The sequence below is a fragment of the Pristiophorus japonicus genome, chromosome 21 (genome assembly GCF_044704955.1).
Source record: "Pristiophorus japonicus isolate sPriJap1 chromosome 21, sPriJap1.hap1, whole genome shotgun sequence".
Taxonomy (NCBI): Eukaryota; Metazoa; Chordata; class Chondrichthyes; family Pristiophoridae; genus Pristiophorus; species Pristiophorus japonicus.
The window spans coordinates 12,716,045-12,729,813 of NC_091997.1; the positions used below are offsets into that span (position 1 = coordinate 12,716,045).

Sequence of the window (13,769 nt, forward strand, 5' to 3'; positions counted from 1 at the left end):
GATGCCCAAAGAAGAATTGTGTGGCACACAGAGCAAATATCATCAATAGCTAAGTTCTCTGTCGATGGGCGGTGTGGACTAATTACAGAAAAGTATCAAGCATTGGTGATAAATTATGACCTATGTTTCATGGTCAACTGTATATTATTAGTGGATAAACTTTGAGTGATTCTAATAGCTAATCCTTCACTGAGAAAGATATTGTGCATCACCAGGATGGAGCAGCCCAGCTAAAGTCAGAGATGATGCCCCCTGTCAGTGGGAAAATAAAACCTGCAGTCAACGTGACCAAATTAGAAGCGGGCCCTCTGCTCAGTTCAAAGGTTAGTGTATTCAAGCCCTGCACCAGGATATGAGCTCAACATCTAAGATGACACTCTAATGCTGTGCTTCAGGGGTGCTGAATTGTCAGAAGTGCCATCAGTCAGATAAGACATTGCACCAAAACCCTGCCTGCCTGTTCAGAGGGACGTTAAAAATTGGAAGACAAGTTTTCAGCCTCTTTACTCCCCAAGGACAAGCACGTCCAATTATATTGAATATCTTATCAATGGTTGTAACGGTTAAGTACTGGAATTTGATCTTGAAACCATTGTAACAAGGCCACAACTTCCTGTGTAAATGCATTCACTATCTTGCATGGTAAGCTGCAGGCACCACACTGTGCAAAACCCCAGTACAATCAGGTCACAACAAACACACACAAATGTCTGTATTTTACTACATCAAGAAGAACAGTCAATGCATATATCACTGCATTGTGAAAAGTCAATTATAATTTTTAATTGGCAATGATTCATTCCTCTTGTCCCATTCAATTGTTGTTTTTCTACCTTTTCTCTTGTGAATTTCACTTTCTCACCACGGCCATTTCAGTGGGGAGAGCAAATGTTCACCCACATCGAGGGCACTAAGCCAGTAAGTGGAGGAGCTTCAAAGACCACGATTAAAAAAATCTAATCTACCAGAGGATTATGAATTACAGAAAAATTGACAGATCTGACAAAAACACAAACAGCCAGTGAGATATACAGCCCTGTACTTTTGAAGAGACAAGCCTCATAATCACATTAGTCTGATGGACTGGTTCCATAATCACATCAGTTATGACGTACTATGGCACAGGAGTGATTGCACCAATAATTTTTCGGTGATGCTTAGGACAAGCCGAAATAAAAGTAATTAAAGAGTGATGAGATGCATTAGACCTGTATCATAAAACAAATGCCCTTAATTCAGGGACCTGTAACACTGCAGTAGTCATCAAGTTGCAATGCCAAGTATTGTGAACAGCGGCACTACAATAAACTAACCCGAGGTTGGATACCCCTAAATTGCATCAGTTGGATTTATTTTACGGAACCTACTTGTGCCATTTCATACGGTTCCTCTAACGTGCCCCAGACCGACCGATGTGGTCACAGGACAGCTTGGTTCCACAAACATTAAGGTCTTCTGTTAGTGTTCTCTTTCAAAGGATGCAGGTTACTTATAAGCAAGGATCTGTCAACAATGTTATGTATTAACATTCTGGACAAGGGCCATAATCCACAGTGATAGCCGCTCTCGCAAGGCTGCACCAATAAGTGATGGATGCAGGTCTTCATAAGAACATAATAGGAGCAGGCATAGGCCATTTGGCCCCTCGAGCCTAAGCTGTCATCAATAAGATCATGACTGATCTGATCTTGGCCTCAAATCCACTTCCCTGGCCACTCCCCATAACCCCTGACTCCCTTATCTTGCAAAAAACTGTCTATCTCCAACTTAAATATACTCAATGACCCAGCTTCCACAGCTCTCTAGGGTAGAGAATTCCAAAAATTCATGACCCTCAGCGAAGAAATTCCTCCTCATATCCGTTTTAAGTGGGCGTCCCTTTATTCTGAGACTATGCCCGCTTGTTCGAGATTCCTCCATGAGAGAAAACATCCTCTCTGCATCTACCCTGTCAAGCCTCCTCTTATACATTTCAATAAGATCACCTCTCAGCTTTCTAAACTCTGATGAGTATAGGCTCAACCTGCTCAACCTTTCTTCATATGACAACCCCTTCATCCCAGGAATCAACCTTGTGAACCTTCTCTGAACTGCCTTTTTGCAAGAATTTTCCTCCTTAAATAAGGAGACAAATACTGTACGCAGTACTCCAGGTGTGGTCTCCAGTAGGACTTCCTTATTTTTATACTCCATCCCCTTTGCAATAAAGGCCAACATTTATCTGTGATCTTCTGCACAATGAGCTCCTGATTTCAATCATGCCGCTGTAGTCAGTTGCCAAGTGAAAACCAGGAACTCTCCAGTGGGAGAGGAACAAAACTACACAAGCAAAAGATTCGAAAAACAGAGCTATTGTAACAGGGCTGTATGGGAGGTGGGACAACCCTACTTCCTAATATAATTCTTGAGTGTTTTGTTCTGTTACAGAGCAAGAAAAGCAGGATCAGCACCTCACTCAATCAGCATTGCCCACAGCCAGGAAGGCTGCAAATGGTGACGAGAAGCCAATGGAGTCCACGGCTCAAGGAGAAGTGGGCAGCAAATGAGCGCTGTGGCCTACAGGTTCTTTAGATGCATGCAGCCACTTTGTGAGTAATTTTCATAGCCCACTACGTTAGCTTCTGCCACCTGTTGCCCAACAGCTCTGCGGTAGCCATAAAGAAAATGAGCAAAAGTGCAACACAAAATGACCGTTTAAAGAGGCGGATTATATTTGGGGCGTGTGGGGGGGGAGGTTTTAACAAGGCCAAGTTTTATAGACAGTCCAACAAGCAATCAATCAGATAGAATCATAGAATTTTACATCACGGAAGGAGGCCATTTGGCCCATCGTGTGTCTGTGTCGGCCGAAAAAGAGCTATCCGGCCTAATCCCTCTTTCCAGCTCTTGGTCCGTAGCTTTGTAGGTTGCAGCGCTTCACGTGCATATCCGAGTACTTTTAAATGCAATGAGGGTTTCTGCCCCTAACACCCTTTCAGGTAGTGAGTACCAGACCACTTTACAGAGTTCCAGGCACAACATAGTGTTCAACAATATTAGATCATAACTGTTGTGTTCCTAACACAGATGAGACTGCACACAGGGAGGTTAAAGTAACAGTGACCTCAGTCTTTATTAAGACACTCCAGAGTGAGGAACAGGCCTTAGGGGCCGGCTTATATACAGTGCTCCCAAGGGATGCTGGGATCCCTTGGGACTTCAGGGGATGCGCTCCCTGGTGGCAGAACATGGGAGTGCAGGCTTTACAGATACAAAACATCACTCCCCCCCAAAGTCAAAGTGAAAACTATTTACAAGGTGAGACGGTCGGGAGCCTTTCTTTCCCTGGTGGACCGCCTCGGTACAAATGTCTGTTCTGGTGTGTTGGCTGTGCCCTCGCTGCGCTGTCGTGTTGTTGGCCCTGCAGGGCTGCTGGGTGAGCCTGACCTTGCTGGGCTGTTGGGCGTGATGGGTTCGATTTCCTGGTCCGGCGTGGTGTTGTTGATCCTATGGGTGTGTGTTGTGGGCTCGAAGAAGGTGGTGTCTGCTGTGGGTTGTTCAGGGCAGTCTGTGAACCGCAGCCTCGTTTGGTCCAGGTGCTTTCTGCAAATTTGTCCATTGTCTAGTTTGACTACAAACACCCTACTCCCTTCTTTAGCTATCAACGTCCCCGCGATCCACTTGGGACCATGTCCATAGTTTAGCACATACACAGGGTCATTCAGATCAATTTCCATGACACAGTGGCGCGACCATCGTTTATATTTTGTTGCTGCCGCCTGCTCTCTACCTGATCATGCAGGTTGGGGTGAACCAGCGAGAGTCTGGTTTTAAGTGTCCTTTTCATGAGTAGCTCAGCCGGGGGCACCCCTGTGAGCGAGTGGGGTCTCGTGCGGTAGCTGAGCAGTCCTCGGGACTAGTGGGTTTGGAATGAACCTTCTGTGACTCGTTTGAGGCTCTGTTTGATTGTTTGTACTGCCCGCTCTGCCTGCCCATTGGAGACTGGTTTAAACGGGGCCGAGGTGACATGTTTGATCCCATTGCGGGTCATGAATTCTTTAAATTCGGCACTGGTGAAACATGGCCCGTTGTCACTGACCAGTATGTCAGGCAGGCCGTGGGTGGCAAATGTGGCCCTCAGCCTTTCAATGGTGGCGGTGGCAGTGCTTCCCGACATTATTTCACATTCAATCCATTTTGAAAAAGCATCCGCCACCACCAGGAACAGTTTACCGAGAAACGGGCCCGCATAGTCGACATGGATCCTCGACCATGGTCTGGAGGGCCAGGACCACAAACTTAATGGTGCATCTCAACTGAGCACACACGCTGCATTGCCGTACACAGGACTCTAAGTCAGAGTCGATACCGGGCCACCACACATGGGATCTGGCTATCGCTTTCATCATGACTACCCGGGTGTGTATGTGGAGATCCGAGATGAACGTCTCCCTGTCCTTTTTGGGTAGCACTACGTGGTTACCCCACAACAGGCAGTCTGCCTGAATGGACAGCTCGTCCTTTCGCCACTGGAATGGCTTGATTAGCTCTTGCATTTCAAGGGGGATGCTGGCCCAGCTCCCATGCAGTACACAGTTTTTTACTAGGGACAGCAGAAGATCTTGGCTGGTCCAAGTCCTAATCTGGCGGGAGGTTGACAGATGATTTATCATTTTCAAACGCTTTCATGACCATCAACAAGTCTGCAGACTGCGCCACCATCAATAAGTTTGCAGGCTGCGCCATTTCCAACCCCGTGGTGGGCAATGGTAGCCGACTGAGAGCATCCGCACAGTTCTCAGTGCCTGGCCTGTGGCGGATGCTATAGTTATATGCTGATAGCGCGAGTGCCCATCTTTGTATGCGGGCTGAGGCATTAGTATTTATCCCCTTGTTTTCAGCGAACAGGGATATGAGGGGCTTGTGAACTGTTTACATCTCAAATTTGAGGCCAAACAGGTACTGATGCATTTTCTTTACCCGAAACACACACGCTAATGCCTCTTTCTCAATCATGCTGTAGGCCCTCTCGACCTTAGACAAGCTCCTGGAAGCATAGGCGACAGGTTGCAATTTCCCCGCAACCTTAGCTTGTTGTAATACACACCCGACTCTGTACGACGATGCATCACATGCTAGCATGAGTCTTTTACACGGGTTATATAATACAAGCAGCTTGTTGGAGCTTAAAATGTTTCTGGCTTTCTCAAAAGCAATTACTTGTTTTTTTCCCCATACCCAGTTCTCACCTTTAAGCAACAACACATGTAGGGGCTCGAAGAGGGTGCTTAACCCCGTTAGGAAGTTACGAAAATAGTTGAGGAGTCCCAGGAACGACCGCAGCTCCGTGACGTTCTGTGGCCTGGGCGCGTTCCTGATAGCCTCTGCCTTGGCGTCTGTGGGCCAAATGCCGTCCGCCACGATCTTTCTCCCCAAAAACTCCACTTCTGTTGCCATGAAGACGCATTTTGACCTCTTCAGCCGCAGCCCTACGCGATCCAGTCGCTGGAGGACCTCCTCCAGGTTTTATCGGTGCTCGACGATGTCCCGACCCGTGACCAATATGACGTCCTGAAAAACCACCGTGCGTGGTACCGACTTGAGTAGGCTCTCCATGGTTCTCTAGAAGATCGCTGCAGCTGACCGAATTCCAAACGGGCATCTGTTGTAGATGAACAGTCCCTTGTGTGTGTTGATGCAGGTGAGACCCTTCGAAGACTCCTCCAGCTCCTGTGTTATGTAGGCCGAAGTCAGGTCGAGCTTGGTGAACGTCTTGCCTCCTGCCAGCGTCGCAAATAGGTCGTCTGCCTTAGGTAGCGGGTATTGGGTATTAGCGAGAAACGATTAATAGCTACTTTATAATCGCTGCAAATCCTGACCGTGCCATCACTTTTGAGTACTGGAACAATCGGGCTGGCCCACTCGCTGAATTCCACTGGGGAGATGATGTCCTCACGTTGCAGCCTGTCCAGCTCGATTTCCACTCTCTCCCTCATCATGTGAGGTATCGCTCGCGCCTTGTGGTGAATGGGCCGTGCCTCTGGGACCAAGTGGATCCGCACCTTCGCCCCGGAAAAGTTTCCAATACCTGGTTCAAAAAGGGAAGGAAATTTGTTAAGAACCTAGGTACATGAGGCCTCATCGACATGTGATAGCGTTCGGATGTCATCCCAGTTCCAGCGGATTTTGTCCAGCCAGCTCCTTCCAAGCAGTGTGGGTCCATCGCCCGGGACAATCCAGAGTGGCAGTTCGTAAACCGTGCCCTCGTAAGTGACCTTGACCATGGCGCTGCTCAGAGCAGTGATAATCTCTTTGGTTTACGTTCTCAGTTTCGTGTGGATGGGACTCAGGGCTGGTCTGAGTCCCTTGTTGCACCACAGTCTCTCAAACATCTTTTTACTCATGATGCATTGGCTAGCGCCAGCGTCCAGCTCCATGGCTATGGGTAAGCCATTCAATTTTACGTTTCGCATTATAGGTGGACATTTCGTCGAAAATGTGTGCACCCCATGTACTTCAGCATCTGCCTCCCCTCTCTGAGGCTCGAAATTGCTTTGATCCACAATGGACCGATCTTCCTCTGCCACATCATGCTTAGCAGGTTTTGCAGAGCTTGCAGCTCGTCTGCCCTGTACATTTCTGCTCGCAAACACAGTTCCAGTTAATTTATGAACATTGCTAGCATTTGTGTGCTGAGAGATTTGTTTGGTGCTATCACTGGTGGACATAAACGCCTGTGCTATCGCAATGGCCTTGCTGAGGGTCGGTGTCTCTACAGTCAAAAGTTTTTGTAGGATGGTCTCGTGGCCAATGCCCAGTACAAAAAAAAGTCTCTGAGCATTTGCTCCTGGTAGCCATCAAACTCACATTGTAATGCCAGTCGCCTTAGCTCGGCGACGTAGCTCGCCACTTCCTGACCTTCAGATCGCTGGCACGTATAGAACCAATACCTCGCCATCAGCACACTCTCCCTCGGGTTAAGATGCTCCCAAACCAGTGTACACAGCTCCTCATACGACTTATCTGGGGGTTTCACCAGAGCCAGAAGATTCTTCATGAGGCTGTAGGTCGGTGCCCCGCAGACCGTGAGGAGGACCGCTCTCCTTTTTGCAGCGATTCCTTCTCTGTCCAGCTCGTTGGCTACAAAGTACTGGTCTAACCGTTCGACACAGGCTTCCCATTCCTCACCCTCTGAGAACTTCTCGAGGATGCCCACAGTTTGCTGTATCTTTGCGTTAGATTCGTATACTCGTCGCCAGTTATTGTGTTCCTAACACAGATGAGACTGCACACAGGGAGATTAAAGTAACAGTGACCTCAGTCTTTATTAAGACACTCCAGAGTAACAGGCCTTAGGGGCCGGCTTATATACAATGATCCCAAGAGAGCTGGGATCCCTTGGGACTTCAGGGGATGTGCTCCCTGGTGGCGGAACATGGGAGTGCATGCTTTACAGATACACAACAATAACCTCTGCCCCCAATTATACAGACGACAACTACGGATGATTCTGAGAGAGAGAGGTGCAAGATTATTATTCATTCTGTTTGTTCCTATATTTAGGGAAATGATATTTTTACTGCTTCTAAACTTGAGCAGAAACAACAATCACAGAAACTGGTATCAAGATTACTAAGGACTTTATTTTTCGATTGCCGATCAACAGTATGGAACAGCACAAAACCATTCTCACAACTGTGGAATGTGGTTTAGAACGCGGATTGATATACCTGAACCTGAGAGCACTGAAGGGCACAGAGATGCAGCCACCATGTTTATACAGATATGTGGCGAGAGTTCGTCATGAAAAATTATTTATTCCCCAATCGTATTTTGAGAGCAGCAGGGCAAGAATTAGGAGTGTGGGTTGTTTCTTTGTCCCAAATCCTAACCAGACTTTTTAGTAGCCTTACCAGTCAGTGATCACACCGCACGTCAGAATTCACAGAGCTCAACGCATTGTAAATACAAAGCACTGGATCTGTTTGTTAAATGAGCAGCCCTGTATTGTAGAGCACAAGTTTAATGTACCTCTTCAGGAATTCAGAGCTTTGCTGCACACAAGTGAGTAAATATAAATAATGTAGAAGCCTAGAAATTCCTGTCAGTGATTCAGTGGATGAATGTTTAAAGTATTTGTACAACACTTAGTTAATGCAGGTATTAACACATTTATTTTAAGACAGGTTAGCACCTCCGCCAATGTAGCAGAGAAAGGAATGCCAAAGTGAAGCATTCATTGCCGACAGAGCAGGTGTGTTCATGCAAACATGATCTGCCCTCTTTCATTATCATCATCATAGCAGTCCCTCGAATCGAGGATGACTTGCTTCCTCGTCAAAAAGTTCACAGGTGTTTCAATGAAGGACCTAAAATTCCAGGTCCCGAACTACATTGAAGGGTGGAAGATGCCTGTGCGTGGATTCTTTTAACTTGTGGTGACCATTGCACACCAGCCACCACACGGACTGGACAGAGCTAGGTCTTGGTCCAGTAGCAAGGATTAACCAAGATGACCGGAGACCAGCTCTGCTGCACGGACCTAGTGCGCACACATATCACAGTGTGGGCTGGCCCGTGCTGCCCCTGGGCTCTCGACTCTTCTGGGCCCCAAACTCACGCCTTGTGCTGGAGCAGGAGAGCAACGGCAGTGAAGAGGGACGTCACCAAGATCCAGGTCGCTGATTGGAGTGCGGGCAGATACAGCAGGAGCGGCGAGGTCACGGGGAAGAAGCGGCGAGAGATTGTAGAGGGACATGATCGCCCCCTATAGGCGATGGCTGGTATAATGCCTGAGGAAAGTTTATTTTTTTCTCTCTCCGCACCCTGGAACGTGCCTGTAAAAGATGTTAGCTTTGCTTTAATTGTTCTTTTCACGTTTGTTACAGTTTGTTCCTCTTGGAAAGTTGACGTTTCCACATTTTAAAATCCGGACATATCCAATGAAAGCTGCTGGAACAGAAATTGGAAAGACGCTTGCAGGTAAAAAAGCTGTGGCTCTTTTCATTGCCACTGACGGGCAGTGTAAAACTTGCAGCTATGTGAAGTGGGCGAGAAGATCAGGGTGCCACATGCGCAACACTCCAAAGTACACCCAACTCGAAGAGAGGATGGGATACGGGGGTGGATTTCATGAACGAGAAATCTTAGTGAGGTGTGACCTAAGGAAGCACAGATGTTTCTGACAAAATAAATGGAGCACTTAAGACTCCATAAACAGCAACTTTGAATTTGGCATTATAATGCAAATTGATAATAGTTATGGCTTTTTGGCCAATATAAGCGACTGCCCATTTTAAACGTGGGCGTTTTAAGTGGTGGGGACTGTCTCACCAACAATAATTCCCAGGTCATCACGTGTTAAACCTTTGTTAACCATTGGGTGATTTAGCGAGTTAGCGAATTGCCTCCCAACCTCTCGGACCTGGATTTGAGTGCATTGGCGATTCATATGACAAAAGCCTCCTCCTCGCAGCTGCAGGGAGCCGGTTTTAAATGCATTTGGGCAAACTGAACCAGTTCTCAGTGAGTGGGTCCACCGCAGTAAGCCGCTGACCACATTCAGACCCCCAAATTGTGCGGAATGCAACAAAATTTGAACGAGTGCAGTAGAGAGTCGGAGAGTTGCTGAGGTTGGTGCCAAGGCAGGTATACCGTGCTATCCATCGCTGGGAATGCTTCGTGCCACAGCAGAGAAATGTTTCCACCCCTCCCCAGCACGGACACTGTCTGCCTCGAGGTGCAGAAGCATTCACAGAAGAACAAAAGGCAAAGCAAAATGTCAGCGCACACCTCTCACAGCTCAGTGTCTCCAACTCTCTGTACAAATATTGACCGACTGTCGGGGCCCATGCCAGGTGCCCCATGCATTGCACAACCACTTACATCACCAGCACAATGTCACTCGTGGCACTCAGTGCGGAAGATGGGCGCCTAAAGAATGCGACTAACCTGGACCACATTAGCACCACGAGCTGGGGACACTAATGCCACCGAACCAAGTCGTACATTGATACGCTCTCTTGACGAGAAGTCAGACGTGGGCCGACTCCTGGGATTGCTCACACGCTGATTTCAGGGCCCTCGCTCTATCTGCAGGGAGTGGCCAACAGAGGACAAACAATTCCTAAAAGGGAGGAATGGAAAAAAAAAGAAAAATCACAATGCAAGAATCACCTGCGTCCACTCTCTCGCTCCTCCTGCATGTAAAGCTCAAAAGACAGAATTGGCGGGGCCTAAAATCGAAGCCATGCCGGTGACTGGCATAAAACACTGGGCAAAAAAATAAATGAAATGGCAAACAGGCCATTGTTTAAAGGGTAACAGGCACCTGACACTGACTGCATGGGGGGGCATCCCGTAGAGAGATTCAGGGATAGCCTAACCCATGAGGATCACATTCAAATTCCCTATAAAAAGCATCTGAACCACACAACTGGATTTGTTTCAGCAATTCGGCTGATTGGTTACCAATTCTAAAAAGAGGACAATTCTTATTAAACCATTTTTCTTGGCAACATCTTACATTGATATAGCATCTTTGACACAGCACAACATCCCAAGGCGAGGCACTGATGTGAGTCAAACCTGAGCTGGGATGGACGGGAGGCTGGGGCAGGTGGCCAACAGCACTGTTGAAGAGGTAGGCTGAAGGATGCTTTTCAAGGTGGGCAGAGACGTAGCAAGGTGGCGGGCTTTCAAGCGAGAGAGTTCCAGATTATGGGGCCAAGATGGCTGAAGGCTCTGCCACCAATGGTGGCGAGGAGGGAGAAGGAACATGCAGCAGGTCACAGCTGGAAGATGGGTCGGGATGTGGGTCTGCAAGAGTCTACAGAGATTGGGAGGATTTGATGATGAGAATAGGATTTCACAATCAATGTATTAAGAGACATAAAATTCAGTATTAGGCAGCAAGAATTGGGGGGGGGGGGCGTGGGGGGGCGTGGGGGAGGGAGATTAATGGAATTTCATGTCAGATAGAATGCAAACAGTCTACAAATTGGAATACATAGAAACATAGAAACAAAAAATAGGTGCAGGAGTAGGTAATTCGGCCCTTCGAGCCTGCACCGCCATTCAATATGATCTTGGCTGATCATTCAACCTCAGTACCCCATTCCTGCTTTCTCTCCATACCCCTTGATCCCTTTAGCCGTAAGGGCCACATCTAACTCCCTTTTGAATATATCTAACGAACTGGCCTCAACAACTTTCTGTGGTAGAGAATTCCACAGGTTCACAATTCTCTGAGTGAAGAAGTTTCTCCTCATCTCGGTCCTAAATGGCTTACCCCTTATCCTTAGACTGTGACCCCTGGTTCTGGACTTCCCCAACATCGGGAACATTGCATTAGGGCAAAGCTTAGGTGGCCGTTGAGGAAAGCACCAGAAAAGCTGCGTCTGGCGGTGACAGAGACATGGTTTTGTGACATCTGGAGTGTTTCAGAGGTGGAAGTGAGGTGGAGGGCAGGGAAAAGAGGGGGGGAAAGGGAGTAATGTAGGGGGGCGGGTGCGGGGGAAGAAAAGGAGAGCCCGAATCGCCACAGAAAATTAGTGCGCAAATTAAAAAGGGCATACATCCTGCATGGAATAGTAAAGTATTTGGGCCCAGTGGCCTGAATGTGGTGATGTTGTTTTCCCATTGCCGTGAGACAATGGCACTTGCTGTGGCTCCAGGTACTGGCCACAGTTGACATGTGCCTACAATGCAGGTGTGCACAGCAGCCCATTGGTCAGAGTGCAGATCAGAAACATATGGCACTGTCAACAAACCTCAGAACGCCAAATTTTAAAAGAGCCCTCAGAACATGACAAAAAGTACTTCTGAGCTTTGGAAATCAACCCGAACTGCCAAGTGTCATTGCCGCCTGGTTTAAAAATGAAACCTCTTCTCACGTACAGTAATGTTAGAAATAAACACAGCTCCACAGATTTAGTTCGGCTTGCAATTTGTGATCAGGGCACTTCTAACGTTTCCACAACAGCTGGACATCAACTCAGCTATCCTGCACCCTCACAGGAGTGGGCAACACGGCGTTTGTGCAATTCTGTTTAATGGACAATGGGCTCAACATTGCCACATTGAAAATGAGGTCCGTACTGAAAACCAAGACTGCACTGCCATTCTAAGCTAGAAAATAAAGGGTTACAGCGAAACGATTTCAGCAACAGCAGAAAACCCACAAAAATGTACTGGACATTTAACCTCACTTGCATTTATAATAATAATCATAATTTAAACAAATACCCTAAAAGTATGAGCAGCTCAAAGGGAAAGGCCTGCAAACCACCTTCACCAACCTCAGTTACATGAGGATACAGGAAGTACAGACAGGGAGGTGGAGCTTCATTTCACTCCAGTCAGTTTTTAAAGGGAAATTGTCTCAGGGAATGCACAGCAGCTTTGGTGTTGAATCAGGTCATATATTAGCACAGCCGTGGTGTTAAACACCGCAGCATATATGAGGAAAGAATTAAGTGAATTTACCGTGCTGATTGAAAGATTTGGAGTATATTAGTTTAATTTTGGTCCACATACCATAAATATTTACTGCTGGGACAAATGTCTCCTCTGCTGCTGCTGCAGTGAGCTGTGTGAAGCAAGTATAGGCATTCTGAACCTAGTTGTGAGTGGACATAACCAACCTCCCCCCACCAAGCACCGATCTATCACTAATTTAGCTCGAGATCACAATCTCACTCAGACACGGGTGTAATAAGATCTGAAAAGGTCAGGCTGATCCAGTAAGGGATGTACCTCTGATGCTGGGACTGAGACTAAATATTGTGGCAGAGTACATGGGACTTTGCTTTGTGTCTAATTGTGTCCTACTTGACCTGGGTGTGCGTGATGCTCGCACAGGGAACTTGACATGGGAAAGTGTTTCCATTTCCCAGTCTGAACAAACCCTCACTCTGATGAGTACAAAATTCACCTCAAATAGCCTTAATGGGAAGAACTTGAGGTCATTTGGGCCCGCGGGGGCGCTAACGGGGCACAAGTGACATTGCAACTGGGCGCGGTGCCGCTAATGACTCCCGCTAAATCTGGCGGGAGTTTAGAGGCAGCGCTATGGCGGTGCGTCCCGATTTCCTGCGCCCGGAGATCGTGACGACATCACCGTGTGCATCGCTCCGTTAGCAGCCCGGACCCTTAATTGGGTCTCGCCCCCTGAAGTTGCACCGGGCGATGGCAGCGACTGCTTCAGGGGTCGGCCGCGAGCGGGGCGAAATTTAACAGGGAGTGTAGAATTTACCAATATCTCACAAAGATTCCAGGTACCTTTCCCCTACAGAGGAGAAGAATCCCTTTCTGGGCTTTTAAAATGAGTTTAAAGGGGCAGACGAAGCCTGCGGGGGATAAAAGGGGATGCATTCATGGAGACCCCCCCCCCGCCCCCCCAGTGTTTGGACTCATAGGAAAGGGAATTCAAAATGGACCTAAATTACAGAAGCTTGAGATCCCCTAAAATCTATGGGAAGGAGCATATCAATTTTAAGATTCTACAACACTTTGGCTGCGAAAAAGAGTTACCAAATACAGGAGGTGGGGCCAACCTCTGAAGAAAATTCGTGTATTAAGGATCCCAGGCTATTCACTCCCGAAGAGATAATCGAATTACCCAATCAAGCACAATGGAAATCATGGTCAGGAAACTGGACAATCCTAAAACAATGCAAACCCAGTGATAGCACATTCTCACAACCTAATCGAGTTACTGCTGACAAAGGAGACATTTGAAAATCAATGGACAGAACAGTTTAAACAGAGCCCAAGAGATTTGATGGGAG

General features: G+C 47.4%; 1 protein-coding gene across 3 annotated transcripts in view; it reads right to left on the reverse strand.

Moving 5' to 3' along the window:
* Positions 1 to 12,292, reverse strand: part of LOC139233834 (acyl-CoA-binding domain-containing protein 4-like) — a 147,387-nt gene extending 135,095 nt beyond the window's left edge. For all 3 annotated transcript variants that reach the window (XM_070864401.1, XM_070864402.1, XM_070864403.1), the window contains exons 1-2: positions 12,226 to 12,292; positions 9,931 to 10,105 (exon numbers count right to left, since the gene is read on the reverse strand). The gene's annotated coding sequence lies outside the window, so the exon portion shown is untranslated. The remainder of the gene's footprint in view (positions 1 to 9,930; positions 10,106 to 12,225) is intronic.
* Positions 12,293 to 13,769: the final 1,477 nt, after the last annotated feature.